Here is a 27,843-nt window from a genome sequence, read left to right as displayed (position 1 = left end):
AGCTTTCTGTGTATTATAGCAATTATACCTCTGAACTTAATCATTATTTTCATTCTTGGCGACTCCCACTAGATCAGCATGCTGTTTAGTTTATGTCTAATTTAATTAATAATTTAGTAACTAATTTAACTTGTGATACCCAAGATCTCCCAATTTCAGGTATGAGAAAAGCACAGACTGACTCAATGAATGAACAAATGGATGGATGAATGGTTAGTAGTGCTGGAATCAGGGCCTGGGCTCTCTTATTTCCAGTATGGTATTCTCTCTACTACAGCCTACTCCCTTTATGGTGACTTCACAAATCCTTGTTAAGGATAGACAGTCCTCTGGACCACAAGTTGAAAAAACAAAGATTAAAAAAAAAAAAAAGCTACAAAAGCACTACACACAGAACTGCCCTTCTAATTAGACAAGAGATAATTCATGAAATGAGAATACAAGCGAACCATAGAACTGGTTTCACAAGGTTATTTTGAAAACAAATGCATCAGAAAATTAGTCAGTGACTGAAAAAATAACCTGTACAAAGTAGAGAAGGGCTGGCAGATAAATCCCTTCCATGACTCTATAATAGTAATTCTTAAATGTACTTAGTTTGAGTTCTTAAAACCCTAACATCAGTTTCACACAGGATGCTTGTTAAGAATTCAGAGTTGGTGACTCCCAGTCTAGTCTTCAAATTTTTGGAGAGCTAATCCTGGAATCTGAATTTTTACTTATCTATCAGATTCTTATACATACTTTAGATTTATAGTCAGAGCCTTGCTACTCAAAATGTACTCTGAAACCAGCAACAAGGAGAGCATTCTGAAACGTGCTAAAGATAATGCATATTCTCAGGCCTCTTCTCAAACCTACCCATCAGAGTCTGCATTTTAACCAAATTCCTGGTTGATTTGAATGCAAATTAAAATTTTAAAAGTACGACTCTTGAGAGCATCTTTCCATAAGCAATGAAACATAAAGAAACTATTGTATCTCCTAATAGCTAATCTTTCTCTACACTTTCCCTTAATCGCTTTCCAATGTTACTTTAGAGTCCTATATGGAAACTAGACCATTAATTTACATAAAATGGGATTACTTAATACATAAAAACAGAATGTTCAAGAGGAAAGGACCTCAGAGAGCACCTCCTTGAACTCCTTCATTTTACAGAAGCAGAAAGATCAGACCCAGAGAGGTCACCTGGACTCATGGAGATAACTGATGGTTAAGCCAAGAATACACATCAGGCCCCCTGATTCTGATTTCCTGGCTGCTTTAATTACATGCCACTTCCTTTCAGAAGAATTTTACCCACAATTGGGATTTTGCTAAAAATTTGGCCTTTAACTTAAACAGTGTTTTTGAAAGTAAAGTCTAATAGTTAGTATGTAAGAGATCCACTGCGCTAGTCAAATGTTACATCATCAGTCATTCTTAAAAAGGACTAATTAAAAAAAAATGTACTAGGCTTCTCTATAATCAAGAAGATTATTTTTTAATCTAATTCATTTTTCAGAATAATTACTCAAAATCAATCACTGTCAGTTTATAACAATAATCAGAGAGGAGTTAGAAAATATTGGTGATATTGCAGGGTTCAATTTCTTCTCCGGATAGGAAGATCAAATCATTCCAGCAACTGGGAATTGCATTACAACTATTTCTAAATGGAATTTAGCTGCATCATTTTACATTCCTAGCCCTTTGGTCTCCAATGTTCAATTTTCTTGAGTGAAAAATATATGCACAGTGGATATAAGATGGTATTTTAGAACTAATTACAGCCCCTTTCAACTTCCTAAAGGAGGCTTTCTGAGCAAGCAAATGCCTTCCTTCATTTCTTTCTTTGCTTTTTGTCTAGTCAAAAAAGGAATGACAAGTAACTCAGTCTTGACTGATTCTCTTTTGAGTTGTGAAAGGGACAAGTAAGAAAGGAATGTGCCAGTAAAGCAATAATACAGGGGATTTACATATTAATGATGGTCTACTCATACAGGATTTGTTTCTCAAATAAACAACCTAAGTTATTCTGCCTCTCCACCCCAACATGTGTGAAATCACTTAGCATAGTGCCCAGCACAGGAGTTCTAAATAAATATTATTGTTTTTATAAGCCCCAAACCATAACATAAGCATTTCCTGCAGGTATCTAAGCAGATGTTCCAAGTCCAGTTAACTCTTTCAGAAGACAGAACATTACATAACTCAAAATGTAACTGTTTGTACTTAGAAATTGTGAAATAATGTCGGTCAGGACACAAACACTTTTAACAGAGGAACACAACAGAGTGAATTCAGATTGTGTGCTAGGGAAAAAAAAACTGTGCTGACTCATGGTCCATCTGATACTGTTTTTCTGGCCAGATGCTTCATTATATAAGAACTTCTTCTTTGATACGGCCACTTGCTGTTGACACCGCTCACAGTGACTTCAAATGTATCACAAGGAGCAATGCCAGCACACCGGGTTTCTATCTGTGAGACAGGTGACTCAGTTGGTCTAAAATGGTTTCTGAGGCATTAACTTTGTAATAGGATTAGATGGCAATTTGATAATTATTTTTAGCCTAATATAAGCCTCAGTTTCTTCTCTCAATTGAAGATACAAATATCTGCTTTAGAAGGTTTCTGGGAGGGATTAATATAATGCTGTAGGAAAGATTTACATCAAGTGTCTGACCTAAGCTAAACACTCATTAGTACTGATTTCTTTCTCCCTTTACACATGCTGATCTGGTGACCCCTTGTCTATGTTCCTAAAAACAGTAAGAACTACAGAATTTGGCAACTTCTGTTCAATAAAAGGCAACTTACACATCTAAGAGTAGACCAGCCCTACAAAGGATAGTCAGCAATAAGGAGGATAGTACCCATTGATTATGTCTAGCTCTACGTATGCAAATATATTTGGAATTCAACCAAAAAGCTGACACAAGAAATGTGAATTTAAGAGTCTTATCTGCAAAGAGTAAATGATTGCCAGAGCTTATATCTTGCCAAGGATTTTTTTTTTTTAATATGAAAGTAATAGCTAAATACTTTCTCAGTAGAAAATATCAGAATCTGGAAGTGCAAACTACTTGTAATTTTTCAGTGTTCAACAATACTCTCAAGTCAAAAGTAGATAAATGAAAGGAAATTCTCCAAGACTGAATTTAGCCATCTTTCTATTTGAAACACATGGATTACATTTAATTAAGCTAAGAGGATATACTATTCAATTGATGGTTTTAGTCAATAAGGCTTTAGAACAATGACTCTGCCAAAATTTAATATTGGAAAATTGTGCACCCTACCAAAACAGTGAAATATATTACTGAAGTCTTTGTGAGAATGTACTCAGGCTTGTTTAAGTACCAAGAATTTAATTCAATAAAACTTTATTTGGCTAGATTTTTATCTGTTAATAAGAGAGGCTCAACAGGAAGCACTTGAATTTTTAAGTTCAGTTGCTCAGTCATCTCCAACTCTTAGCAACCTCATGGACTACAGCATGCCAGGCCTCCCTGTCCATTACCAGCTCCCGGAGTTTACTCAAACTCATCTCCATTGAGTCGGTGATGCCATCCAACCATCTTATCCTCTGTCGTCCCCTTCTCATCCTGCCTTCAATCTCTCCTAACATCAGAGTCTTTTCAAATGAGTCAGTTCTTCACATCAGGGGACCAAAGTATTGGTGTTTCAGCTTCAGCATCAGTCCTTCCAATGAATATTCAGGACTGATTTCCTTTAGGATGGACTGGCTGGATCTCCTTGCATTCCAAGGGACTATCAAGAGTCTTCTCCAACATCATAGTGCAAAAGCATCAATTCTTCGGCATTCAACTTTCTTTATAGTCAAACTTTCACATCCATACATGACGACTGAAAAATCATAGCTTTGACTAGATGGACCTTTGTTGGCAAAGTAATATCTCTGCTTTTTAATATGCTGTCTAGGTTGGTCATAATTTTCCTTCCAAGGAGCAAGCATCTTTTAATTTCATGGCTGCAGTCACCATCTGCAGTGATTTTGGAGCCCCCCAAAATAAAGTATCTCACTGTTTTCACAGTTTCCCCATCTATTTCCCATGAAGTGATGGGACTGGATGCCATGATCTTCATTTTCTGAATGTTGAGCTTTAAGCCAACTTTTTCACTCTCCTCTTTCACTTTCATCAAGAGGCTCTTTAGTTCTTTGCTTTCTGCCATAAGGGTGACATCATCTGCATATCTGAGGTTACTGATATTTCTCCCAGCAATCTTGATTCATGCTTGTGTTTTATCCAACCCAGCATGTCTCATGATGTACTCTGCATATAAGTTAAATAAGCATGGTGACATTATACAGCTTCCATGAACTCCTTTTCCCATTTGGAACCAGTCTGTTGTTCCATGTCCAGTTCTAACTGTTGCTTCCTGACCTGCATACAGGTTTCTCAAGAGGCAGGTCAGATGGTCTGGTATTCCCAATTCTTTCAGAATTTTCCACAGTTCATTGTGATCCACACACTCAAAGGCTTTGGCATAGTCAATAAAACAGAAGTAGATGCTTTTCTGGAACTCTCTTGTTTTTTTGATAATTCAATGGATATTGGCAATTTGGTCTCTGGTTCCTCTGCCTCTTCTAAATCCATCTTGAATGTCTGGGAGTTCATGGTTCATATAATGTTGAAGCCTGGCTTGGAGAATTTTGATCATGACTTTGCTAGTGTGTGAGATGAGTGCAGTTGTGAAGTAGGTTGAGCATTCTTTGGCATTGCCTTTCTTTGAGATTGAAAGGAAAACTGACCTTTTCCAGTCCTGTGGCCACTGCTGAGCTTTCCAAATTTGCTGGTATATTGAGTGCTGCACTTTCACAGCATCATCTTTTAGGATTTAAAATAGCTCAACTGGAATTGCATCACCTCCACCAGCTTTGTTCATAGTGATGCTTCCTAAGGCCCACTTCAGTTGAATTTTTGCATACCATAAAAATCAAAGTATACTTGGTCAAATTAAGGACTGGATTTTTGAGGAATATAGCAATAGTTAAGCCGCTGCATGAATGTAGAATGTGCAATACCTGTACAGCATCAGGATACTCATAAGCTTGAAAAATTACTTACATCATAAATAATGGCTTGATTGTACTCTGAAAATTATCTAATTCATACTAAGAGGGTAAAAAAAATATCATCCTGAAAGAAAAAATCTTGGAAAGATGAGAATTGTATTAGTTTGCTAGGGTTGTCATAACAAAATATCACAGACTGAGTGGCTTAAACAACAATTTATTTCTCATGGTTTTGGAGTCTAATGTCCAAGATCAGAGTGTCAGCAGATTTGGTTTCTCCTAAGACTTTTTTTCTTAACTTAAAGATGTCAATCTTCTTGGTATGTCCTCACACACAGCCTTTTCTCTATATGTGTTCACCTGGATCTCCTTCTCTTCTTATAAGAATATTGATTATATTGGATTAGGGTTGTAGTGGCCTCATTTTAACTTAATCACCTTTGGAATCTTGAATAAGGTATGATAAAACGATGGACACTAGCATAAAATTTTGTGAGATTTTAACAAAATCTCTAGTTAATAACACTATATCACATGTTACTTTCTTGTTTTTTTAACAATATCTCTTTATATTCTCAGAATGGGGATAGAAGTTCCAAGGCTCATTCAAAAATTTTTTAATCAGAAAGATGGGCACAGTGAAGGACAGAAATCATATCAACCTAACAGAAGCAGAAGATATTAAGAAGAGGTGGCAAGAATACACAGAATAATTATACAAAAAAGATCTTAATGATCCAGATAACCCCATGGATCTTAATAACCCAGATCGCTCACCTAGAGCCAGACACCACGGAATGTGAAGTCAAGTAGGCCTTAGGAAGCATCACTAAGAACAAAGCTAGTGGAGGTGATGGAATCCAAGTTGAACTATTTCAAATCCTAAAAGATGATGTTGTGTAAGTGCTGCACTCAATATGTCAGCAAATTTGGAAAACTCAGCAGTGGCCACAGGACTGGAAAAGGTCAATTTTCATTCCAACCCCAAAGAAAGGCAATGTCAAAGAATGTTCAAACTACCACACGGTTGTACTCATCTCACACGCTAGCAAAGTAATGTTGAAAAATGAACCAAGAACTCCCAGATGTTCAAGCTGGGTTTAAACAAGGCAGAGGAACCAGAGATCAAATTGCCAACATCCACTGGATCATAGAAAAAGCAAGAGAGTTCCATAAAAAATCTACTTCTGCTTTATTGACTATACTAAAGCCTTTGACTGTGTGGATCACAACAAACTGTGGAAAAATTTTTCAAGAGATGGGAATACCAGACCACTTGACCTGCCTCTTGAGAAATCTCTATGCCGGTCAAGAAGCAGCTAGAACTGGACAGGGAACAACAGACTGGTTCTAAATCGGGAAAGGAGCACGTCAAGACTTTACATTGTCACCCTGTTTAGTTAACTTATATGCAGAGTACATCATGTTAAATGCCAGACTAGATGAGCCACAAATAAAATCAAGATTGCCTCAGATATGCAGATACCACCCTTATGTCAGAAACCGAAGGGGAACTAAAGAGCCTCTTAATGAAAGTGAAAGAGGAGAGTGAAAAAGTAAGCTTAAAACTCAACATTCAAAAAACTAAGATGATGGCATCTGGTTTCATCACTTCATGGCAAATAGACAGGTAAAACAATGGAAAGAGTGAGAGAATTTATTTTCTTTGGCTCCAAAATCACTGCAGATGGTGACTGCAGTCATGAAATTAAATCACTCTTGATCCTTGGAAGAAAAGCTATGACCAACATAGACAGCATATTAAAAAAGCAGAGACATTATTTTGCCAACAAAGTTCTGTCTAGTCATAGCTATGGTTTTTTCAACAGTCATGTATGAATTTGAGAATAGGACCATTAAAAAAAGCTGAGCTCCAAAGAATTGATGCTTTTGAACTGTGGTGCTAGAGAAGACTCTTGAGAGTCCCTTGGACTGCAAGGAGATCAAACCAGTCCATCCTAAGGGAAATCAGTCCTGAATATTCATTGGAAGGACTGATGCTGAAGCTCTAATACTTTGGGCACCTGATGAGAAGAACTGACTCCTTAGAAAAGATCCTGATGCTGGGAAAGATTGAATGTAGGAGGAGAAGGAGATGACAAGAGGAGAAGATGACTGAATGGTATCAACAACTTGATGGACATGATTTTGAGCAAGTTCTGATACTTGATGATGGACAGGGAAGCCTGCGTGCTGTAATTCCTGGGGTCCGCAAAGAGTCAGACATGACTGAGTGACTGAACTGAACTGAAGATAATGAAATTTGTAAACTTTTGCCAGTAATACTGGATGCCAAAATACATGGAACAATATAAAAATTTTGAGTGAATATAAATTAGAAATCTAGCATTCTATTCATACTAAGTAGTAGTAATATTCATTCTATTCAAACAAGTAGGATCAAATGCTGTACTTTTTTAGCTAGGCAAAAATTCTTAAGTAGAAAAGCTTTTGTATACATATATATATATATATATATATATATATATATATATAAATAGTATGTATAACATAATATATATATTTTAGAAAACTTATGAATTTTAACTGAATCACCTTTTGAAGTCTATGTGAATTAAGATCAGCCAATCGATCTCATTTAATTTTAATAACCTCTTAAAAGGCCCTGTTGCTAAATTCGTTACATTCTGCAGGACTCAGGGTTAGAATGTCAATAAAAGAACTTGATTGGTGTGGGAAGAATTTGGAGGTGGGGGTGGGTTTGGGGACACAATTCAACCCATAACAGGAATATATCTGTGTGTGGCCAGGTCCTATTTCTTACTGTGAATTTTGTGCTATTAAACTGATTTCCTTTTCGAAACAGTCATTAGGAAATTCTAGCATGTTTTGTTATATATTTATCATTCTATTATCACTCTTACAGGTCTGTAGGTTAGTTATTAATGGGACATAGATGTCTGACCTTTTTATTATTACTAATATTTTTGTAAAAATCTTTTACTTGGAATGGAGTTAATAACTGAGCATAAAACTGAGTAGCACATCTGGCATCCAAACTTCCTTTAAGATATTTATTAGAACAAACTGACAGGTTCAAACAGCACAGTATAGTAACTTCCTATTTTCTCCAAATCAAAGGCTAGAAGTAGTAGTGTTGTTAGAGAAATCTAATTGTTACTGTTATGTAAACATTGACTTTGGAGGATTCTCAAAAAGAAATGTAGTTGGTATTCCTGTATAGATTTCAGTTCAGTTCAGTCACTCAGTCGTGTCCGACTCTTTGCGACCCCATGAATCGCAGCACGCCAAGCCTCCCTGTCCATCACCATCTCCCGGAGTTCACTCAGACTCACGTCCATTGAATCGGTGATGCCGTCCAGCCATCTCATCCTCTGCCGTCCGCTTCTCCTGCCCCCAATCCCTCCCAGCATCAGAGTCTTTTCCAATGAGTCACCTCTTTGCATGACATGGCCAAAGTACTGGAGTTTCAGATTTAGCATCATTCCTTCCAAAGAACATATAGATTTAACTTCTAATAAATTATAAGTCATATTATGAAATGTGAAACTAACTTGGAGAATAGTAAATTCATTCAACCCTCCATAATTTTAGAACCATAAATGGTGAATTTCTCTAATTTCCTTTGCTATGAAATAAAGAAAAAGCTTAAGAAGCATTTCCAAACTTTACTTCCTCTGGAGAAAAAGTAATTTAAATGTAAGATATAACAAACTATTTAAAATATTTGCATTATCTTGTCTGAGCAGAGCTGTAAGTGTAGTTTCATAGGAACTGATGGTATTCCTCTAATCTTCTGTCTGATGCACCAGCTTCATCCTGACACTAGGTCTACTGACTTCCTCCTATAGCACATGAGGAATGTACAAGACACCATCCATCTTCCTGTGTTTCCCTTCATACAAATAGAATTCTATATTCTAGAAGATAAGAAAGGAGTTTCTTTGCCTTTCCTAACACATGCTGAAAAGCTTTTACTTTAATACTGCGATGTCTTATCACATATTTCATTTTTAAATCTCTATTTCATTCTTTTCCTATTAACAGTACTTATTACTAAAAAATTAATATGAGAAAAAGTTTCATTCTGAAGACACATTGAATACCAGTAAAGATCAAGTTTAGAAGATTTATAAAACGATAAGCTGAGCATAACTTTGTAAACATCCAGTTTTTTTTTGGGAGGGGGGGGCCAGGGATCAGATAGGGAGAATCATTTTATTTTCTTATTTATAAGTGGCTATTTAGTTGCAAGCAATAAAAATAACCTCCTTAAAAAAAAAAAAACATTTTAGGATACTTAGCAGTTCACAGAATTGAAGTTTAACATTCAGTTATAATAGAGAACAGAAATCAAGGTATATCTACAGAGCTTAATCTCATATAAATTGGGATGTACAGAGACCGGAAATACTACTAAAATTGGGATTTGCTAGAGATAACCAGATAATAAATATATTACAAAGATTTGTGGCAAAAGAATGAGAAAACAAGCATCACTTAACTAAAATGCTATAAAATAATCCATTGTTTAGATCATTGGAAGTAAAATGTTGAAGATTTGATCCTGTAGAAATAATGCAAAAATAAGCCTGGATCATCAAGATAGCCCAAAGTTTTAAGATTTTCTTCTAACTTTCAAATCATGCTGAATAGAAAGAAGCTTTGGAAAAGTTAATGGCTAAAATGGACCAACCAGAGCTTTATCAGCATTTTTAAAATATATGCTTTTATAAAAAAAGAAACCATGCAACAAAACAAGACAAAATACAAGATACAATATAACTCTAAGCTTGTTTATCCCATTAAGATCCTATGCTGCTGCTGCTGCTAAGTCGCTTCAGTCGTGTCCGACTCTGTGCGACCTCATAGACGGCAGCCCACTAGGCTCCCCAGTCCCTGGGATTCTCCAGGCAAGAACACTGGAGTGGGTTGCCATTTCCTTCTCCAATGCATGAAAGTAAAAAGCGAAAGTGAAGTCGTTCAGTCGTGTCAGACTCTTAGCGACCCCATGGAGCCTACCAGGCTCCTCTGTCCATGGGATTTTCCAGGCAAGAGTACTGGAGTGGGGTGCCAGTGCCTTCTCCTAAGATCCTATATATTACTCCTAATAAAGCAAAAGGTATTTACCCAGCCAACAATAATCTAATTCATGTAGGAATACTGACATTATTAGAAAATTATTCAAGTCCATCTAAAAACTTTCATCTATTTATTATATTTAAATGTATGTTTAAATATTTATTAAATTTATATTTAAACTTACTAATTTTAAATGTACCAGGTAGCTCAGCTGGTAAAGGATCTGCCTGCAATGCAGGAGACCCAAGTTTGATTCCTGGGATGGGAAGTTCCCCTGGAGAGTGGACAAACTACCCACTTCCATATTCTTGGACTTCCCTGATGGTTCAGGTGGTAAAAAATCCACCTGCAATGTGGGACACGTGGGTTCTATCCCAGGGTTAATATATGGTATTATCTAATTCTATATCATAAAAATCCTGGAATGTGAAGTCAACTGGGCCTTAGGAAACCTCACTACGAACAAAGCTAGTGGAAGTGATGGAATTCCAGTTGAGCTATTTCAAATCCTAAAAGATGATTCTTTGAAAGTGCTGCACTCAATATGCCAGGAAATTTGGAAAATGCAGCAGTGGCCACAGAACTGGAAAAGGTCAGTTTTCATTCCAATCCCAAAGAAAGCCAATACCAAAGAATGTTCAAGCACAGTTGTACTCCTTTCACACGCTAGCAAAGTCATGCTCAAAATTCTCCAAACCAGGCTTCAACAGTACATGAACCATGAACTCCCAGATGTTCAAGCTGGATTTAGAAAAGGCAGAGGAACCAGAGATCAAATTGCCAACATCCATTGGATCATCAATAAAGCAAGAGAGATCTAGAAAAATATCTACTTCTGCTTTACTGACTATGCCAAAGCCTTTGACTGTGTGGATCACAATGAACTGTGGAAAATTCTGAAAGAATTGGGAATACCAGACCACCTGACCTGCCTCCTGAGAAATCTGTATAAAAGACAGGAAGCAACAGTTAGAACTGGACATGAAACAGCAGATTGGTTCCAAATAGGGAAAGGGGTACGTCAAGGCTATTTATTGTCACCCTGCCTATTGAACTTATATGCAGAGTACATCATGAGAAATGCTGGGCTGGATGAAGCATAAGCTTGAATCAAGATTGCCAGGAGAATTATGAATAACCTCAGATATGCAGATGACATCACCCTTATGGCAGAAAGTGAAGAGGAACTAAAGAGCTTCTTGATGACAGTGAAAGAGGAGAGTAAAAAAATTGGCTTAAATCTCAACATTCAGAAAACTAAGATCATGACATCTAGTCCCATCATTTCATGGCAAATAGACGGGGGAACAGTGGAAACAGTGAGAGACTTTATTTGGGGGGACTCCAAAATCACTGCAGATGGTGACTGCAGCCATTAAATTAAAAGACGCTTGTTCCTTGGAGGAAAGTTATGACCAACCTAGATAGCATATTAAAAAGCAGAGACATTACTTTGCCAGCAAAGGTCCATCTAGTCAAGGCTCTGGTTTTTCTAGTGGTCATGTATGGATATGACAGTTGGACTGTGAAGAAAGCTAAGTGCTGAAGAACTGATGCTTTTAAACTGTGGTGTTGGAGAAGACTCTTGAGAGTTCCTTGGGCAGCAAGGTGGTCAAACTAGTCCATCCTAAAGGAAATCGGTCCTGAATATTCATTGGAAGGACTGATACTGAAGCTGAAACTCCAATACTTTGGTCCCCTGATGTGAAGAACCAACTCATTTGAAAAGACCCTGATGCTGGGAAAGATTGAAGGCGTGAAGAGAAGGAGACGACTGAGGCTGAGATGATTGGATGGCATCACCGACTCAATGGACAAGAGTTTGAGTGAACTCAGGGAGTTGGTGATGGACAAGCAGGCCTGGTGTGCTGCAGTCCATGGGGTTGCAGAGTCGGACATGAGTGAGTAACTGAACAGATATCATACAAAAGTATAAATTTATGAAAAACTATTACAAAGATATATTTCAATTAAAAGAAAAAGTATATAAAGGATGACTCTGGGAAAAAAAATATAAGAAGGTAGAAGAAATGGTCCAAAATAATGTAAAGCATAATTGAACAACGTCTCTGAAACTAAAATTAAAACTAATCTTAAACGATATAGCAAGTTATATAAAAATATGTTTTTAATATTTTTAGCTCTTTCATAATATCATTCAACTTGGGAATATAGTAGAGTAATATCTTAAAATAATTTTGACAGATGGTGGCACATCCTTTACATATAGGCAATTTGCCTTTCAAAAATACAATAACAAATAGGCATTATTTAGCAAGTTGGGATACTGGGAATATAATATATATGAAAATTATATTTAATGATAAAATGCTAATCAAACTGAAGAATCATAGAATGGATATGTTGTGATGAACAGATTTTAGAACTATAAAGCTAATAATAAAGGAGAGAATTAAGGTTTCACAACTGTAGGTAAGCAGTATGCACCTTGACAATATAATTAAATAATTTAATATAGAGATAGAAGAGTTAGAAAAAAGAAGAAATAAATATAAGATAGAAGAAAGAAGAGAAAGAAATTTAACTGAGAAAATATTATTTTAAGTTTTATCTAGAATTCAGTATAGACTACAACTTAAATATTAAGAGAAACACAATAATGAATTTATAACTTAAATGTCTTCATAATAAATCTTTTACAAGTTGATAAAATTCTTTAGATACTTATATATTACAGAGAAATATTTATCAGAAATTAAGCAACTCTAACTTGATATTATTTTTACTTTTTAAGTACATTTATTTACTGGCTTACACTAAAATCAGGTATAATGCAATCCCAGGTTTTCAAATTAGTTGTATTTATCAGCTTTAATACTTTCATAGAGATATCTGGAACAATGTTACCCAGTTGTTAACAAATGATTTTATTTGTTTATCAAATACTTTTTTATTTGTTTATTTTATTTTGTTTATTTTATTTGTTTATTTTATTTATTTATTTATTTATCAAATACTTTTTAAAATCTTTTTCCATCACATGTTTTGGACTACCTTTTTTTAATAATAGCTAGGCAATGGCAACCCACTCCAGTACTCTTGCCTGGAAAATCCCATGGAAGAGGAGCTTGGTAGGCTGCAGTCCATAGGATCACTGAGAGTCGGACACGACTGAGCGACTTCACTTTCACTTTCAAGCATTGTAGAAGGAAATGGCAACCCACTCCAGTGTTCTTGCTTGGAGAATCCCAGAGACAGAGGAGCCTTGTGGGCTGCCATCTATGGGGTCGCACAGAGTCGGACACGACTGAAGTGACTTAGCAGCAGCAGCAGCATATCATCTTAGCAGATAAGTCATGATTCTTTCCAAAAAGTATACTCTGTATTACATATTTAGATAGAGTATTTAAAATACTAACTCATATTATGAATTGGAGGGAATCATAGTATCTGTCTTACAATTGACATGAAGATTTTTGCAAAAACAGAATAATGCCTTGAATGTAGTAAGCAAGCAATATGCATTAGCTACTCCTTCAGCTATGGCTTCCCCCGTGGCTCAATGATAAAGAATCCACCTGCAATGCAAAAGACATACGTTTGACCCCTGTATTGGGAAGATCCCCTAAAGAAGAAAATGGCAACCCACTCCAGTATTCTTGCCTGGGAAACTCCATGGACAGAGGAGTCTGGCAGTTTACAGTCCATGGGGTCACAAAACAGTGACATGACTTAGTGACTAATCAACAGCAACTCTTTCAGCTAATCATATTTATGCTAAGAGAGCTGTCATTTTTACTTAAGTGAGAATCTGATAAATTATAATTTGCAAATGCTACTTATATTTTTTCTCTTCAAAAATAGAAATAACAGTAACTATTAAAGCATGACTGTGGGAGTGACTCACTCTTTTGGACCACCTCATTGTACTCACTTATAATTAAATACCTGCTGTGACTAAGTATTGTGCGAGGAACACTAGACACAGTAGTGAACAAGAGAGAGTGCATGTAGACATTCAAGGTTTCTCATCATTAGGGAAAATTCTCTATGGTAAATCTTGTAACATAAAATTTCTTGTCCTGATCAATACAGTCAATATATTTTAATGTTGATTGTGAAAGAATTCAAATGTTAAATGACATTGTTATTAAGCTCATTTGCACCCTTTAATTGTAATTAATTGTATAAATTAATTCTGATATAATTTCCAGTCATAATTTTTTTTATTATAGCTTATAAGCATCAATAAGCTTTTAATATTTAACACTGACTCAAATGAGCTTTTGACTTACATCCTCATATGTCCCATATCATTTCCTTCAGAAGATCATCAGGGTACCCTAAAGAAAAATGACTTGTAACATCAAGAGATTTCCACTTCCCAACAACCAATGACTTCCCAATAGAAGCTACTACATATTCTTACTTCAATTTACTTTTTGACAAATTATCTTAGTATTTCATAAATTAATAAATTATATAATTAAGGCAATGCATTTTTAAATAAAAGAGTGTTACAATATACTGGCTCTGAAAATAACAGATTACCAAATATATAAGTCAAACACAAAAAATTCCAATAATGAACACATTCACTAGAAATTATCTCTGTTTAATAATGAATACCAGCTTCCCTGGTGGCTCAGATGGTAAAGCGTCTTCAGGAGAAGGAAATGGCAACCCACTCTGCTACCCTTGCCTGGAAAATTCCATGGACAGAAGAGCCTTGTAGGCTACAGTCCATGGGGTCGCTAAGAGTCGGACACGACTGAGTGACTTCACTTCAATAATGAGTACAAACTACTATCGGGGGCTTCCCAGGTGGCGCTAGTGGTAAAGGAATCTGCCTGCCAATGCAGGAGACACAGGAGACATTGGTTCTATCCGAAGATCCCCCAAAAAGGAAATGGCAACCCGTTCCAGGATTCTTGTTTCAGAAATTCCATGAACAGAGGAGCCTGGCGGGCTACAGTCTGTGGGGTCGCAAAAAAAGTTGGACACAACTGAGCTTGTGTGCACTATCTATCATTTTCACTTTTCACTTTCGTTCATTGGAGAAGGAAATGGCAACCCACTCCAGTGTTCTTGCCTGGAGAATCCCAGGGACGGGGGAGCCTGGTGGGCTGCCATCTATGGGGTCGCACAGAGTCGGACACGACTGAAGTGACTTAGCAGCAGCAGCAGCACTGTCTAATATAGTCCTTAAGGGTCAAATTTTAAATTATCTTAAAAATAGGTTTTTCTTTAGATAAAAAGTTGAATACTTAAGCTAAATATTTGTAAACCCTCACACATATAGTACAAAAATTATGTTTAGGTGGTTGTCTTAAATATTTAATAACAGTAATTTGTCAGTTTGATACGATACTTGATTCACATAAATACTTTATAACTAACAGTTTAGAGAAATAATGTTACTTTTGTAATTACAATTCACTTCTTTATCTTTTGATACTGAGTGAGTTTTATTGAGTATGATTGAAAATATAAAATTCATAGGCTAATTCTGAAATGTTATCCCAATAAGTAAGTTTGCCCTTGAGAGGAATTTTACCATAATGATAAACTGGTTTTAGTCAAGATGTGAAATCCAGGTCATTATTCAAAAGTGATATTCTTCTTGGTTAGCCAAGAAGCTGTTGAAACTGGGTAAGCCAAGAAAAACTAAAATGTTAAGTGAATACAGAATCAGGAACATGCAAAGCCTACAATAGAATGTCTTGTCATACCAGCTAGATAAGAACTGTAGAAACTAACCCAGCAATAAGATTGCTAAAGAGAAGTCTTAACAAAATGTTCCAGCTGAGAAAAAGATATAGCAACGAGAAAAGAAAGCAAGCAGTACAAATTGCCTCTGAAGCAACTTTTACTGCCTCCAGAAGGAAATGTTTTCATGGCTGTGGCATTTTTCTTTTTTTTTTTTTTTTTTTTTTTTTTACCAAAAGCAAAATGTTCACACTAGAAGAAGTTTGGCACTCTCAAATTCTTCTTCTGGGAACACAAATAGGTAAAGATTTTCTAAATATCAAATTCATAGTACATAAAAACTTTGCAGGCAAATGTGACAATATTTTATGATACCTGCCATACATGCAAACTTTACAAAATAACATGAATACACAAAAAAAGATCTTTCTCTAACAGTAATTTTTGATGACAGTGATTAGAGATTATTTTAATATAGAACCTAAATAGTCAGCAAAAGACAGTGGGCTAAATTGATTAGGGTAATGCTATGTAATCATAAGAACTCTTTTGAAAAGCTCCGTTAAATTGATATATATAGGGACATAGATGACTATCATGTATGGTGAAAAATGCAAATTGCTCAGCTATGTGTATAATATGACTAAGTTATGTATTCATATAACTGCACATATACATTTTCATACATATGATTGCATATATTTGTGTGCATAAATTATAGATATTGTGTATACAGATATATATGTTCAGAAAAAATAAATAGATAGATATTTAATGTGATATTTAATAGATAATGAAATGTGGGGTTGACAGTCAAGGTTGAGACAAGATCTGAAACTTTTAACTTTCCCCTCCAAATTATATTTATTTCTTAAAGCTTTATATAACTTTTTACTTACAGTATTGTAAAGAAAAAGAAGGGAAAACAATGTATCCATCATAGAAAAATAATTTAATAACCCTCATGGGACATTTCTGTCTTCTCACCCAATTCTTTTACTTGCCATTTATCTTCTCTCCCTCATCCTCATCTCCAGTCTCTCTCTCTCATTTCCTCATTCTCTTTCCTTCATTTTCTTTCTCTCCTTATCTCTCCCTCTCTCTCTTATACACATACTCATTCCTCCCAAGGCTCCTTTTTCATCTCCTCCTATTAGTCTCCAAACCATTATTTTTTCAGGAATTTTTCATTATCTCATGTACAGGAACAATTGACGTAAAGAGGTCATATTTCATAAATAATTATCTTCCATAAATGGGAAAAATAAAATTGTAATATTGTCTTTTGTATATGAACATATACATGTTTTAAAAAATTATTGCATAGTATTCACCAAGCTGTTGATAATAGTTATTGTAAATTTTGGGGAGTACGATTGAGAGCAGGAAGACTCATAAACTATATATACACGCATGCCTGGCTTGTTCATATGTTTGCAGTAAAAATATACTACTTCACTTTGCAATAAAATACACTATTTTGTATCTTTGTGTAAAATAAATATTCTAATCCAATGTTTCCACTCATCTGTGTCATTCTTATAGGCACCTATCCTATCTTCTACCTTTAATTTTATCCCTTTCAATATACTGTTAATAGTATAACCAGCAGGATTATTTTTAATGCAAATTTGATACTACTTCTCATGCTATACTTATAAATGAATTGTTTTGATCTTAGGATAAAGGTCAGCTTTCTTAAAAGAACTTATAGTCTTATTATGAAATATTATCTTTTTTCCTCTTTAACTTCATCTATTGTCTTTCTTTTGTCATATTTTTCACTTAGTTCTTTTAAAGGTCAGTCCTTTCTTCTATGATATTTAATAATTTTCTTCATTGCTAAAATTTCTCTTTCCCTTTTCTTCCAAAGCCCTCTATTTCCTACCTAAATTCTATTCAGTCTTCAGGATTATACTTAAATGCCCTTTCTTTTATTAATTCTTCTCTGAATTCAAAAGTCCCAGTATATCTTTGCTCTTATCACCCTTCTAACACATTACTCTTTTAAACTTTTCTATATTCTTCATTAGATACTAAGTTCCCTGAGAAAAATCATTCTCTGCACTTTATTCAATGCTACATCCGAAATAGTTGGCTTGTAGGAGATGTTAAAATAGATGTTTCAATAATAATCACTAAACCAGTTGGTAAGTAAACTGAATGTCTATTCACTATTCATGTAATAAATAATACATTAGACTTGCTCTATCAGCCAAAATGGGATAACTTGTATCAGACTAACCTTCTCTCAAGAGCAAAGGTAGGGACTTCCTAGGCGGCCCAGTGGTTGAAAAATCTGCCTGCCAATGCAGGGGACAGAGGTTCGTTCCCTGGTCCAGGAAGGTTCCACGTGCCACGGAGCAACTGAGCCTGTGTACCACAGCTACTGAAACCGCACACTTAGAGCCTGTGCTCCTCAACAAGAGAGGCCACTGCAATACGAAGACCATGCAACACAAAGTAGAGTAGTCCCCGCTCGACACAACTAGAGAAATCCCATATGCAGCAATGAAGACATAGCACAGCCAAACATAAATAAAAAGAGCAAAGGTAAACCTGAAAAATACAAAAAAAAATTCTTTTCAAAGCATAGAAAAGCACCTATGGTTCTCAGGATTTGAGAGACAAAGGTCCTAGGCAGAAAAAAAAAAATGTATTGAAGAGAGCTCTCTATTCCCCACTGCTTTTTTCCTCAGGACACTGCTTTTTTTGTTTGATTGTTTGTTTTCTAATTTACTCACAGGCTTGGAGGGTGCAGCAATCTTACTGAGTAAGGAAGTCAAAATGGAGTTTGAGGCTCCAATGAAGCAAAAAGGTAGGAGCTAAGATGCTCCGGAGATATGAAAACGATAAAGATGAGAGTCCATTATTTTACACAGTCTCCCTCAAGGCGTTTGGGATTCCTCAACTGTACATGCACAAAGTAAGTATTTAAAAGGCAGCTGCTATGAGGATAAAATGAGATTTGGAAAATATTATAGTGTTAATGAGACAAAAATTGAGCTTGAAGTCCAGCAAAGGAGAACATTTCTAAATGCTTCTTAGATCTTAGAATTATCTCAATTGCTTGTTGGACAAAGTTTTATTACAAGAGGAAAATTAAATGCTATCCTAGACAGATATAGTTAATCCTCATTACCCAAGGATTTCCTACTTGTAAATTTGCTTATTCATTAAAATTTATTTGTATCCCCCCAAAAAAACAGTGCTTATGCTTATAGTGTTTTCACAATCATTTGTGGACATGCATAGAGTGGTAAAATTTTACATTGCCCAACACCTATATTCTCAACTGAAGTCAAGGTAATACTCTGACTTCTTGCTTTCTCTCTCAAACTACAAACTTCCTTTTTGTGAAATGTTTTTGTGATTTTTTTGTTTTCTGTGATTTCTTATTTAAAATGACCCCCAAAGCACATAGCTGAGTGCTGTCTAATGCTTCTAAGTGTAAACAGGCTATATTTGCCTGATGGAGGAACTCCACGTTAGATAAACTACACATAGGCATGAGTTACTGTTATTCCCAGGTGGCACAGTGGTAAAGAATCTGCCTGACAATGCAAGAGACAGAAGAAATGAAGGTTCAATCCATGGATTGGGAAGATCCCCTGGAGTAGAAAATTGCAACCCACTCCAGTATTCTTGCCTGGAGAATCCCCTGGACAGAGGAGCCTGGAGGGCTACAGTCCATAGGGTCTCACAGAGTTGGACAAGACTGAAGTGACGTAGCATCCATCCATCCATATACCTTTAGTATCTTGAGAGTATTGTGACAGAGGCCCCCAGGAACCTAATTTTGTATTTCCCCTAAGAACATCGGTTCAGCATTCACTAATTCAGTGACCATTTAACACAGCTATCAGAAATATTGAGAATTGACAGTACCATGATTCATACGCCCTGAAATGTTTTGTATAAAACATTAAGTATTTATTCAAAATTATAAGTTGAGACAGGAAAATAATTAAGAAACTAAAAGTCAAAAAAAAAAACAAAATATAAACACATACTAACATGAGACTCTTAGATAATCCAAATATTGCAGTCATCAGAGAACATAATTTTGTTATGAATATTGACTTTATCATGATCATGATAATAAACACTGTGAAACCACTCACCATCCTCTATGAATACCTATAAACTTCATTGTGTTAATGGAACTTTGCCTAACAGTTTAGAAGGTAACACTTAAAATAAATATATTAATTTGTCCCTATAACATAAAAAAAAATAAAATGTGAATAACAAGCTGAAATTCATAGAAAGTAATTAAATAGAAACAAAACTTGAAAAATAAATACATAATAATTAATAGATGTATTCAAGAGCAGACTAGACACAGCAGAAGAATTAGGTAATTGAAAGGTGGTGAGTAGAAAAGTATCTAGATATAAGCAAATACATGAATAAAGAAATGGAAAATGTATAAGTGAAAGAGATATATTAGATATAATAAATATATCTAATATATTAATATATTAAAATATATTTTAATATATTATATTATATTATATATTAGATATGTATTATATAATATTATATAATATATATCTAATATATTAATATATTAAAATATATCTAATATAAAAATATAATAAAAATTACTTTGAAAATTAAAAATGATATGAAAATTTTAAAAAGAAAAATATAAATATATTGGTAATAATTGGAGTATAAAATGTGGTAAGAGAGAATATGAGGCAGACTATTAAAGTAGGTATTTGTCAAAATTTTAAGTATTGACCAAAATGATGAATCATAACTTGTCACACATAACAAACACTCTTTGAATTCCAAACATGATCAGTATAAAAAAATTATACTCAGGTACATACATCATGGTAAAACTGCTATAACCCAGTGACAAAGAGAAAAATGAGAGAGGCAAATGAAGAAGGAAGGGATCATTGCAAAGGGCTAACAGTGAGATGAACAGCTGGATCTTTACAGAAAACATTGAAAGCCAAAAGACTATGGAATGAGAGCTTTAAGAGACAGAAAGGAAATAAATGTCAACCTAAGCTTTTTATTCAATAAAAATATCCTTTTGAAATGAATCAACAGTTTTAAAATAAAACTTTTTTCCACTAAAAAAATTGAGAAAGTTTATTTAGTTGAAACTCATATGAGAGGGAAAAAAAAAACCCTCTGAACAGTTTTGTAGGGAAAAGCAATGCAATTTTAGAAAAAGGTATTATAGTGTACAAATAAATAAAGGGTACCAAAAAGATACATTTCCATATAAATCTAAATAAATTTTGACTGTTTAAAACAATAGTAATTATTTGTCACTATTTCAAATATATGTGGGGGTCAGGAAGATCTCCTGGAGAAGGAAATGGCAACCCACTCCAGTATTCTGGCCTGGAGAATCCCCATGGACAGAGGAGCCTGGCAGGCTACAATCCATGGGGTCACAGAGAGTCAGACACAACTGAGCGACTAAGCAGCAGCAGCAACAGCAAATATATGTGAGAACAAACTGCAGGAAAGCAACACAACCAAAGCAGAAAGGTATGAATGAAAAGAAATTATTAGAGATATTTATAACTATCATAGGAAAGATAAAAGTGTTTAAAATACACTCATATAACTATGAATACTATCATGTCTATGTCTGGTAATTCACTTCTAATAAATAATAAACAGTGAAATTGAAACTGTTTTAGATCTGATCCTAGGTCATAATAGTTGATACAGTTTTTACTGGTTTCTCTTTCTCATCTCAATCTATATTTCTCTAGATACTTTCCCCAGAAATCCAGGCATCATGCCATGGGGAAGCTACCTACAATGTTCCTTGAAATTTCAGCCAATAGGAGCCTAGCATCAGTCTCCAAATATATATATATATATATATATATATATTAGTAAAATATCAGATGATTTCTGTCATCAGCACTCAAGTTGGCCCAGGTAATTTGGAATGGAGCAAAGACAATTTGCCCCACCTAGTCTTACCTAAATGGCTAATTTCTAAGGAAAACTAATGTTTTTGTAGATAATAGAATACCAAGTGTTGCAAAGAAGAGGAGAGCTGGAACTTTCAAAAGCTTTTAGTGAAAATATAAATTGGTACATCCACTATGAGATTCCTTGGTGGTGCAGAGGGTAAAGTGTCTGCCTGCAATGCAGGGGACCTGGGTTTTTGACCCCTGGGTCGGGAAGATCCCCTGGAGAAGGAAATGGCAACCCACTTCAGTACTCTTGCCTGGAAAATCCCATGGATGGAGAAGCCTGGTAGGCTACAGTCCATGGGATTGCAAAGAGTCAGACACGATTGAGAGACTTCACTATGAAAACTATTAGTAATATATGCTACAGAGTAATATACAAATATCCATGACCCACTATTTTGATTCAAGTTGTATGTCCAAAAGAAATATATATATATATACACACACAAATATAATATATATTATGCTTATGTATGCTGAAAGACATACATGTAGAAGAATTTTTATAATGTTTAGAAACTGGAAACAATCTAAAAGTTATCATTGGTAAATAAATTGGAGCTTATCCATACAATACAATAAATTATAATACATATAATACAATATAATGTTACTATAACATAATATAAAATAACTAATGACACATTCATCAACCAGATGAATTTTATAATCACGTATATATGATATGATTTTAAATATTGGAAATCGTGTTTGGTTAGTATCCCTTTAAAAACAGAAAACAAGCAATCCTAATTATTTCAAACAAAGCACATTTAATACAGGGAGTTAAATACAAAAGTAATGAAAAGGCTTAGAAAATGATAAAAGGAAACTAGGATATTCAGAAAACTTTAGACTAGAAAGTTTTTTGTTTTTTGTTTTTTAATTAATTTAATCGGAAGTCCAAGATAGCTATGCTACTGAGCTTGCCTAAGGAACCACAACCAAGAATGCTACAAGGGAAGCCAAAATGCTAAACAACCTCTGGAACTGCAGAAGTCCATTTATATTGCTACTCTGGACAGAGCCAGAGCCGTAACACCTTGTCATGGAGACTGAGCATGCTCGTGGCTGCTGTGTGCTCAGTGTTGAGCTGCTGAAGCTGTTGGAGTGACTGATGCCCTGATTTCTCATACAAGTGCTGCCCCAACAGATAGCTAGGTGTCTGTGCTTGCCTGTCTCAATTATTGTTCCCTGAGACTCTACCAGGAGCAAATAAAAAGTGATTCTCCCTTTCTTCAAGCTTTTTGGTCTTCCCAGTAGAAGAATTTAACCAGAAACCTACTGTCGAGGAGATCTGTTTATTCTTACTAGCTCCCTGCAGGATGAAAAGTGAAGGGGAAAGTCATTTAGTTGTGTCCGACTCTTTGCGACCTCATGAACGGTAGCCCACCAGGCTCCTCTGTCCATGGAATTTCTAGGCAAGAATACTGGAGTGGGTAGCCATTCCCTTCTCCAATGGGGATCTTCCAGACCCAGGGATTGAACCTGGGTCTCCTGCATTGCAGGCAGATTCTTTACCACTAGTAAAGAAAGCCCCTCCCACAGTATAACAAGGAGTATAAAGTGCAGAATAACTAGAATAGTCCATTCTGTTATGCCCATTCAACCAGGGGATTTAATATAGTATCAAAGTGTTGAAAAGGCTGGGAAATACAATGTGTAGAATGAGATTGTTTAGATATTAATATTAATAACTCAGGAAACTAGTTATTACCCCTAGGTCTGGAGGAATAAAAGGGAAAATCATGTCATGCATTGCCCAACCAGTGCCATGCTCTTGAGGCAGTTGGAGCCAGTGGACTGCATGTGGGAATTAAGAAAAGAGAGGATTCTGATTCACCTAACCAAGAGAATGGAGTTGCTATTCACTGAAACATGCAATATTAGAGAAATAGAATCAACTCTTCTTGGCAGAAATGTAAAAAACCTACATTCCCATTGGTGCTGCAGTGGACCAGAAAAGTGAAAGTGTTAGTCAGTGGTATCTGACTTTTTTGTGAGCCCATGGACTGTAGCCCACCAGGCTCCTCTGTTCATGGGATTTCCCAGGCAAGAATATTGGAGTGGTAGCCATGTTCTTCTCTAGGGGATGCTCTTGACCCAGGGATAGAACCCAGGTCTCCTGCATTGAAGGAGAAGCCTCCAGGGAAGCCCCAAACTCACAGGCATAGCAGAGGGGAGCATGTACAGCCAGAAAAGGCGAAGGACAGCTAACAACCTACACAAGGGAAATGTTTTGCTATTGAAACTATATGAAATATTAAGCAATTAACATAAATTGGATTACTAGAAAATCAATATTTTGTGTTAATTTAAAATCTGTAGCTATTAAAGTTTTTAGAAATATAAATATTAACAAGCATTTAAAATTATTCCAATGACAATGTACATTTATGTACACAACAATATCAAATTCCATGCAGGTTGCTGAGACTAGTGTTTGCCCTAGAAATTATAAACAGAACTAATGTGGAAATTTAAATATAAACACTGCAGGTCAAGAGGTAATATGAGATACTTAGTGGTTTCACTAGTTAATCTCCATGAGAGAGTAAATATCTTTAGATAATGATTTAAATCATGTCCCTGAACAAGCAGCTCTATGATTTAAATACCTAAAATCAGCAGTTTTCCTGTTCATTTGCATTACCCAAAAAGACTTCTTCCTGCTCATAAAAACACTTTGAAAGTAGGTCTTTCTGACCTTGAATGTCTTCTAAAACTATTATTCTATGATATTGGGCACTATCATCAGCATAAGACACAACATACCATGTCAACTGTATTTTCTCCACAAGCATGTATTGAAAACCTACTACCTTACTATGCTCTATCTGTTGAGGGAGGCAAAAATAAAATAGTGAAATTGACAAATCTTTCTGCCCATAGATATTTCAATCCAGTAGATAATTGGATGCTGCTGCTACTGCTGCTGCTAAGTCGCTTCAGTTGTGTCGGACTCTGTGCGACCCCATAGACGGCAGCCCACCAGGCCCTGCTGTCCCTGGGATTCTCCAGGCAAGAACACTGGAGTGGGTTGCCATTTCCTCCTCCAGTGATAATTGGCTACTATTTTTAAAAAACTCAAAGGAAACCAGTGTAACTGATAGCTGAATTGTAGGGTTTGGAGAACCTACTCCAGTATTCTTGCCTGGGAAATCCCATGGACAGAGGAGCCTGGTGGCATCCATAGTGTTGCCAAGAGCCAGATGCAACAAGCAATGCTAAATGAGCCTGGAGACATATCACACCCAATCATTCATGGCTAAGGGAATAATATTGAAGATATTGATCTTAATATATTTATCTTTATCTGGAGAAAGGATGATATTAAAGAATATTTAATTACATAGTGTCAAGATAAATAAGCATGCTTTGAAAGATCCCTTTGGCTGCTATGCAGACAATGAATTCAGTGATGCTTTTGCAACAGTTAGGTAGAGGGACACTGGTGGGGGTGACATCTGCCGTGATTGGGAGCTCTCCAAAAATAAAGTTAGCCACTATTTCAATTCATTTCCCATCTACTTGCCATGAAGTGATGGGATAGGATGCCATGATCTTTGTTTTCTGACTTTTGAGGTTTAAGCCAACTTTTTCACTCTCTTCTTTCACTTTCATCAAGAGGCTCTTTAGGTCTTCTTTGCTTTCTGCCATAAGGATGGTGTCATCTGAATACCTGAGGTTACTGATATTTATCCCTGCAATCTTGATTCCAGCTAGTGCTTCATCCAGTCTTGCATTTTGTGTGATATACTCTGCATATAAATTAAATAAGCAGGGAGACAATATACAGACTTGACAGACTCCTTTCCCAACTGGGAACCAGTCCATTGTTCCATGTCTAGTTCTAACTGTTGCTTCCTGACCTGCATACAGATTTCTCAGGAGACAGGTCAGGTGGTCTGGTATTCCCATCTCTTTCAGAATTTTCCACAGTTTGTTGTGATCCACATAGTCAAAGGCTTTGGGGTAGTCAATGAAGCAGAAACAGATGTTTTTCTGAATTTTCTTGCATTTTCTATGATCAGTGGATGTTGGCAATTTGATCTCTGGTTCCTCTGCCTTTTCTAAATCTGGCTTGAACTGAAAGTTCTAAGTTCAAATACTATTGAAGCCTGGTTTGGAGAAAATTGAGCATTACTTTGCTGGCATGTGAGATGTTCCAATTGTGTGGTAGTTTGAACACTCTTTGGCATTGCTTTTCTTTGGGGTTGGAATTAAACTGACCTTTTCCAGTCTTGTGGCCACTGCTGAGTTTTCCAATTTTGCTGGCATATTGAGTGCAGCACTTTAACATCATCTTTTAGGTTTTGAAATCACTCAACTGGAATTCCATCACTTCCACTAACTTTCTTCATAATAATGCCTCCTAAGGCCCACTTGAATTTGCATTCCAGGTGTCTGTCTCTAGATCACACCATCGTGGTTATATAGGTCATTCAGATATCTGGGTCATTATCTTGGTTATTCTACCTCACCTACTTGCATTTCTACAGTACCTTCCTCCTCATATTCCCACCAACTCCAAATCTACCGCTCTCCATTTCAGTTCACACATAATTGACATACTAGCTGTAGATAGCTTAATTCTGTGTTCCAAAATATTTAATTTCTCTGAAAACAAATCTTCTACACCATTGACTACTATACAATTTTCTATGTCCCCTGATACTAATTTACATTCCAATCTTGATGGAAACTGCCCACTTATACTAGCCATTCTAAGTTTACCAGTCCATATGTCCATAATTCTGTAACACAGAATTATTTATGCTTTAAAAAGTACACGCACATATACCCATGAAAATATATGATAATACATGTCCATCAATGAATTGAAATCTATGGCAGGGAAGAGAGGTGAAAGGGAGATACACTTTATTGTTGAATCATTTATGTTTTGTACTGTGTAATGTATTATATGTCTTCAAAAATATTCAAATCATCCTTTCAGAATATAAAGATGAAATGGTGTCATTTTATCTCAATAGGCATAATATTTAAAGGTCAAATTTAATATTCAACAATATTCAGGCAGTGGAAATTATATCTGCCTTTGCAAATAAAATCAAGTTACCTTAAATGCAAAAAAATTGTGCTAAGCAGTGTTAGGAAACACAGAGAAAATATGTGATTTCAGCCTTTCATGGAAATATTCCGCCTTAGAAAATCTAAAGCCAATATCATCCATTTAGTTTACTCCTAAATTGTAAACTGGACCCAAGATTTGCATTTATATGTAGTTAGTTGCATATGTGTGTGCTCAGGCTTAGTCATGTCTGATTCTTTGTGACCCCATGGACTGTAGCTAGCCAAGCTCCTCTGTACATGGGATTTCCCTGGCAAGAATACTGGAGTCGGTTGCCATGCCTTCCTCTAGGGATCTTCCCAACCCAGGGCTCGAATCTGCATCTCTTGTGTCTCCTGCATTGGCAGGCAGATTCTTTACCACTGTGCCATGTACTTACATAAAATGTGAGCAGAAGAGTGAGATAACTACCTGCTGTGCCAATCTATCTCCTTTTTGCTTTTTCAGTATTTATTCGGTTTTGTTTATATTTTTAGATAACATTTCAGTTTCCCTCTGGAAAATCAACTAATTTCTTTTGTAGTGTGAGATGGACTATGGCGTTGGAGAAGACTTTTGAAAGTCCCTTGGACTGCAAGGAGATCAAACCAGTCCTTCCTAAAGGAAATCAATCCTGAATATTCATTGGAAGGACTGATGCTAAAGCTGACACTCCAATACTTTGGCCACCTGATGTGAAGAACTGACTCATTGGAAAAGACCCTGATGCTGGGAAAAATTGAAGGCAGGAGGAGAAGGGGACGACAGAGGATGAGATGGTTGGGTGGCATCACTGACTTGATGGACATGAGTTTGGGCAAGCTCTGGGAGTGGGAAATGGACAGGGAAGCCTGATGCGCTGCAGGCCATGGGTCTGCAAAGAGTCAGATACAACTGAGTGACTGAATTGAACTGAGTCTGAGATGAGTTGATCCTAGCTGGCTCAGTTGTATGAGTTTCCCTAACAGGGAAACTGAGAACCAATTGACTGTGATCAATTCACAGATGGACAGAATGTGGCAACAAATGCCAGTTCCTAGGCTTTT

Source organism: Bubalus kerabau, chromosome 8, assembly GCF_029407905.1.
Source record: "Bubalus kerabau isolate K-KA32 ecotype Philippines breed swamp buffalo chromosome 8, PCC_UOA_SB_1v2, whole genome shotgun sequence".
In the NCBI taxonomy this organism is placed as follows: Eukaryota; Metazoa; Chordata; class Mammalia; order Artiodactyla; family Bovidae; genus Bubalus; species Bubalus kerabau.
The sequence above is the reverse complement of the archived record's forward strand: the minus strand, read 5'-3'. Positions refer to the sequence as shown.